This window comes from Sus scrofa, chromosome 9, assembly GCF_054392235.1.
Source record: "Sus scrofa isolate SSC_HxYL_T2T_F1_AM1 chromosome 9, Sscrofa_HxYL_maternal_Yorkshire_Landrace_v2.0, whole genome shotgun sequence".
In the NCBI taxonomy this organism is placed as follows: domain Eukaryota; kingdom Metazoa; phylum Chordata; class Mammalia; order Artiodactyla; family Suidae; genus Sus; species Sus scrofa.
In genome coordinates this window covers 138180881-138187008 of record NC_139391.1, presented here as the reverse complement: position 1 = coordinate 138187008, position 6128 = coordinate 138180881, and positions in this window count along the sequence as shown.

The following is a 6128-nucleotide window of genomic DNA, read 5'->3' as shown; positions in this document are numbered from 1 at the left end:
TCCTCACCCATGCCTGGGAGATACTTAGACGCCTTAAAATTCCTTTAAAAATTGCCTTTTGCCTCATCCCCCCTTTCCACACCCTCTGCATGTCCACACGCATGTGTACACACACACACACGCACATTTGCCATAGGCTCTCAAACTCTCACACAAACTCACGCTCACACACACACATCCACACCCTCACAGGCACTGCATACTTTCACCCACATAAACTTGCACCCACACACATTGCAGAGAGATTGATGGGAGGCCCAGAGAAGTCTTTTCCTAGCTCCACGTCACCCAGCACAGCGAAGGCAGGACTGGACCGATATCCCAAAGTGAGCGTTCCCATGTGGACAACCCCACTGCCTCTCGCTGGACAAGCAGAACCACAAGAGGCACAAAGGTGTCTGGGCGCATCAGTGATGATCCCTGTTTACTGCCAGCCAGCGACCGATGCCAGAACCAACCATCAATTAGGCAGATTCCTGGGCTTTTATGAGGTTAGGACAAGTCTGCCTGGCTGCACGGCCTCTGAGAGAAACACTGCTAATTCCCAGGGCAAGCAGGGCTTTGCTGACACAGCACTGGGCATCCAGGGAATTAGGGTGGACTTGCCAAGACTTGGAGCCTTATCATCCTAGCAGACTGAGGGGCTGGACATCTCAACAGAGAATCAGATCATGACTAGTCTCCTAGAAGGAAAGTAGGACGTGTAGCCTGGGTTATGAGAGGTACGCATGATGTCTTAGAAAAGTAGAGTCTTAAAACCAGGGCACACAGTTGTGCTGTGTGACCTAATGAAAATAAAAGACCTCTCTGGGCCTAGGACCAAACTCTGCCATTCTCGGCCTTTTTAATTGCCCTTCTCCCACTTTATAAAAAAGCGTGTTTCCTTTATCCACTCCTAACTGTGTTATGGTGTACTCTGTAGGATGTTAAATCCTTCAGGGAACCAAACAGAAAGGACCATTAAAACATAATTTTGCACGGGTGTCCTTATTGATGAATGAAGGCATTATAACCCCACCTGAGGATGCCATTCCTTCCCTGTTTCATCCAGTCTTTATCCTCACAGAAGGGGCCTTGAATCACATGTACTACAGCATACGGACGGTGGGGTTGTTGGCCTTCTCGAGTGAGGTCATTTCTGCACGCCTTACTGCTTGGCAAAGGACCCATTGCTTTTGACAGGTTCCCCAGGAGAATGAAGAAACGACAACCTCGTAAGAAATAATAAAGACTAAAAAGGGCTTTCCCTCACCCTCCTTCTTAAAGAAAAGCAATCCTTTCCAACTATTCTCAGTGCTTAACCCCAGGATGAGACAAAACCAAAAAAGAAAAATATGACAAAACCTTTGAACGGACATACCGGCATAGGTTTGTAACTCTGATGCCTTTAAAACTCAACTGAAATGTTTTTAGGGCCACTGAAGTTGACACGTTGTACTGAATATAAGCCTCAGATAAAAATTTTATGTGCTTTCGTTTCAAAGCAGTGTGCATTATTCAATAGGTTATTAAAATCTATTCTATCAAATAATAGTGAGATTTGTATTCCAATCAACCCTGAAACTATAAAACGTTTAAATATTTTTCCTCATCCACATCCTATTAACTAAAAAAAAAGAAAATTAAAAGCTAGTTGGACAATCTAATTTTTAGCAATATATACCTTGCTGCTTCATTAAATGTATTTGGAGAGTTTATCTCAATGTCTAATGAAATTAAAGGAGTTGTTTCTGTGTTTTCATGCAAAATTTAGTTATTCCCAAAAATTAATTCAAAGGTCAGAAGTACACATTTACTAAAAAAAGAAAAAAAAAAAAACCATACCTTTTACTATGCTTTTTGTTTTATAAATAACTCAGAATTTGAGCAGCACATAAGACTGAATCATGACAAACTGATGAAAAACAGCATATAGATTTGTTCTTGTTTCTACAACTTTTCATGAAATAGATTAATTCTATTCTTCATGATCTTAATCTTGACCTTTTTTTTTTTTTTTTTTTTTTTGTCTTTTTGCCTTGTCTTGGGCCACTCCCGCGGCATATGGAGGTTCCCAGGCTAGGGGTCGAATCGGAGCTGTAGCCACCGGCCTACACCACAACCACAGCAACTGGAGATCCGAGCCACATCTGCGACCTACACCACAGGTCATGGCAACGCTGGATCCTTAACCCACTGAGCAAGGCCAGGGATTGAACCCACAACCTCATGGTTCCTAGTCAGATTTGTTAACCACTGTGCCACGACGGGAACTCCCAATCTTGACTTCTTTTAGTAAAATCTTTTTACAAGGTTAGAAGTAATACTTCTTATGATGATTTCCATAATATTCCCCCAAAACATTTTGTAATGTTGATTTGAATTAAAAATTTAAGTCAGGTTTTTTTTTCCTCAGAGAGGGTAGGTCTGGTTTGCAGACTGGCTTGACAAGGAAGACTGGCTTTGCTAAAAAGATTGTGCATTTTCCATAAATCGAATGGGCTAAAGCTGAGTTCTAAGGTTTTGACCAAAGGATTCTTAAGCATGTAGTAAAATAAAAGCATTTTATTTCTTAAAAATGCCTTGGGGAAAGTGGACTGAAATTAACAATATTTTAATTTTCCAATCCTTTTTTAAAAATAATTTGAATTAGACAAGGTGAAAAAAATAACAGATATAATTGGCAGTCTTTGAATACATTTTAGCAAACTCTTTTGGATATTCCCAGAAGCTGAGAAAGTGAACGGTTCGTATATGGATTATGAATCCCTTAGGAAGCTTTTTCTCTTTCAACAAAATTGAAGGAGGAAATAATTTTCGATGATGGGTCCCTCTGTGATTTGTAGCCTTTAGCCCAAAAAAGAGTTCAAACAATTCATGAAGTTATCAAAATAAAACATCTCCAGTTTTTATCAACTTATTCATGTTACCAAGTTTTGTCAATGTTCACAACTATAAAAAACAAAGATAATTTTCAAAAAGAATAGAATTGATTTGGCACACTTTCTCATTCTAGCAATAAGTAATATTTGTTATCTAATCAGGAGAGTCCCATTAATCTCATTAAGAAATGTAGTCCCAGGGGTTCCCGGTGCGGCTCAGCGGTAACAACTCAGCTAGGATCCCTGGCCTCACTCAGTGGGTTAAAGATCTGGCATTGCTGGAGTTCCCGTCGTGGCGCAGTGGTTAACGAATCTGACTAGAAACCATGAGGTTGCGGGTTCGATCCCTGCCCTTGCTCAGTGGGTTGAGGATCCCACATTGCTGTGGCTGTGGTGTAGGCCGGCAGCTACAGCTCCAATTAGACCACTAGCCTGGGAACCTCCATATGCCACGGGAGCGGCCCAAGAAATGGCAAAAAGACAAAAAAAAAAAAAAAAAAAAAAAAAAGATCTGGCATTGCTGAGAGATGTGGTGTAGGTCACAGATGTGACTCAGATCCCAAGTTGCTGTGGCTGTGGTGTAGCTCCTGCAGCTCCTATTCAGCCCCTAGCCTGAGAACTTCCACATGCCCTGGATGTGGCCCTAAAAAGCAAAAAAAAATAACATAAAATAAAATAAAAAACGCATTTTTACTATGTAATTTAGTATTGACAAAATTTATGTTATATTTACATTATTTGATTATTTGTACACTGATAATAGTTATAATGATCACTCATTCAAGAAGTAATTTTCACATCTAGAACTTTATGGAAATACATCATATTAAAAATTCTTACTATACACAACCATGTGCATATACTTAAAAATGGTTAAAGTGGTAAAGCTTACATTTTTTTACCATAACCGAAATACATTTGAAAAAAAATTTCTGATACATACATATTATATACCACAAACAGTATTATTTCAGAAATGAATATTCAGTAGTCAAGGAAGGATTATCAAGCATAAAAATGTACTACCTTAAAATAAAATTCTGTAGGAGATAGAATAGAGAGACAAGTTTAAGGAAGAAAATGAAATAAAATTTCCCAACATCAAAGGGACAGTTTTGCTTATAGACTTTTAAAATGCCCGATGATGGATATCAAACCACTATGGTATTTAGATTCCATTGAATACATTTAACAAGTGATAATGGGAAGTTCCCATCGTGGTGCAGCAGAAACAAATCCAACTAGTAACCATGAGGTTGCGGGTTCGATCCCTGGCCACGCTCAGTGGGTTAAGGGTCTGGCGTTGCCGTGAGCTGTGGTGTAGGTCACAGACATGACTTGGATCTGGCGTTGCTGTGGCTGTGATGTAGGTCACAGACACAGCTCAGATCCGGAGTTACTGTGGCTGCAGTGTAGGCGGGCAGCTAGAGCTCCGATTGGACCCCTAGCCTGGGAACCTCCAAATGCCGCGGGTGAGGCCCTAAAAGACAAAAAAGAAAGAAAGAAATCCAGTTGGGTCAGGTTTTCAGGGCATAGACTGGTTCATTCATTTAGGAAGGAGAGAAGGCAGGGACCTTTATTTATTGAACATTTGCCATGTGCCCAGCACTGAGCAGGAGGCTTTATGTACATAATCGTATTTCTTAATAAGAATAATTAAGTTGATGATATATTGTTATTAGTATTATTATTATGCTGAATACCTACTGTGTACCAGACGCTAAGCGGCAAACTTCACGTGAGCGATGGTAGTCAGTCCTTCCAATAATCCTATGAGGGAAGAATCATGAGCATTCCCATTTTACAGTTGAGAACAATGAGGCTCAAATAAATCAAAGCTAAGCAACTAAAAAGTGAGAAAGCCTAATCATGACACCAAAGTCCCCAGTTCTGACCTCGTCTCGTCATGTCCCCTTAAAATGAAGCGCTGAGAGGTTGAACAACTTGGGAAGATAGAAATTAAATCCCAGGTCAATCAGATTCGTTCCTTCCTTATTTTGTTCCAGAAAGTCACCCCAGCACTACCTGATAACTGCAAATATTCACATTTCTCTAGAATTCTTCAATTACGTATTCACCTGGCTTCTTTGCCAATTTTATAACGCAGACAGAATCGATTTTATTATAATAATAATTCTTTTATTAAAATTGATTTTTAAAATTATTATATCATTATTATCCCCCACTTTTTTTTTTCAAATGAGGAAACTAAAAGACCCAGACTCTTTCCTCAGACAGGCCCTGCCCCTCAGCATTGTGCAGACTCCTGATCAGGGCACATCTGACAGCTGTGAAAACTAAGCCAGGCAGCTGATGCAACAGCAGGGATCCCCAAAGCACCCAGGGCTCACACAGCTGAGCTGGGGTCGGAAGCCCTGCACACGCTTCCGGCTCATGGGTGTCACAGAAGGCGGGGCCTCCAAACTGACACGAGCCATCAGGGGGGACCTGTCTGTCCACAGTCTCACTCACAGTCTGAATCGGGGAGCCTCTGGGCCCTGGCCCAGGAGTGGAGGGAAACAGGATTGCCCGAAGGTCTTAAAAAGAGAGGCATCTGGGGTTCACGCCTCACCCCCACTCCCTAAAGAGGGGTACTCGGTTTGTTGCTTTGAAAAGGAAGGGTCTTTATTGGTTTCTGCAAAAGAGCCCATACTCACTAGCTATGCCCCAGGCAATGGCTGGTAGGGGGTGGCATTTAAAGCTAATATAACACCTGCACAAATCCAAATAGTGATTTGATCCGGAGAGAGCCGAGCTGTGGAGGAGAGTCGTATATGGACAGAAAGGCAGCCAGAGGAGACCCCTCTCGCAAAGACTTGGAAAACAGACTTGTGGTTGCTGAGGGCGAGGGGGAGGGAGTGGGATGGACTGGGAGTCTGGGATTAATAGATGCAAACCATTGCATTCGGAGCGGATAAGCGATGAGACGCTGCTGTAGCGCACAGGGAACGCTGTCTAGTCACTCGTGTGGAACATGATGGAGGATAATGTGAGAAGAAGAATGTGTGTGTGTGTGTGTGTGTGTGTGTGTGTGTGTGTGAGACAGGGTCACTTTGCTGTACAGTAGAAAATTGACAGAACACTGTAAACCAACTATAAAGGAAAAAATAAAAATCATTAAAAATTAAAAAATTAAAAAAAAAAAAAAAAGAGAGTAGGCCTCCTCTGTGCCTGCCTGCGGAGACTCCCAGAGTTCCCCTGCCGACCCCATTCCGCTGCTCCCGGGATTGGTGCATCCCAGGGAAAAATAAATGATCTCCTACTGGT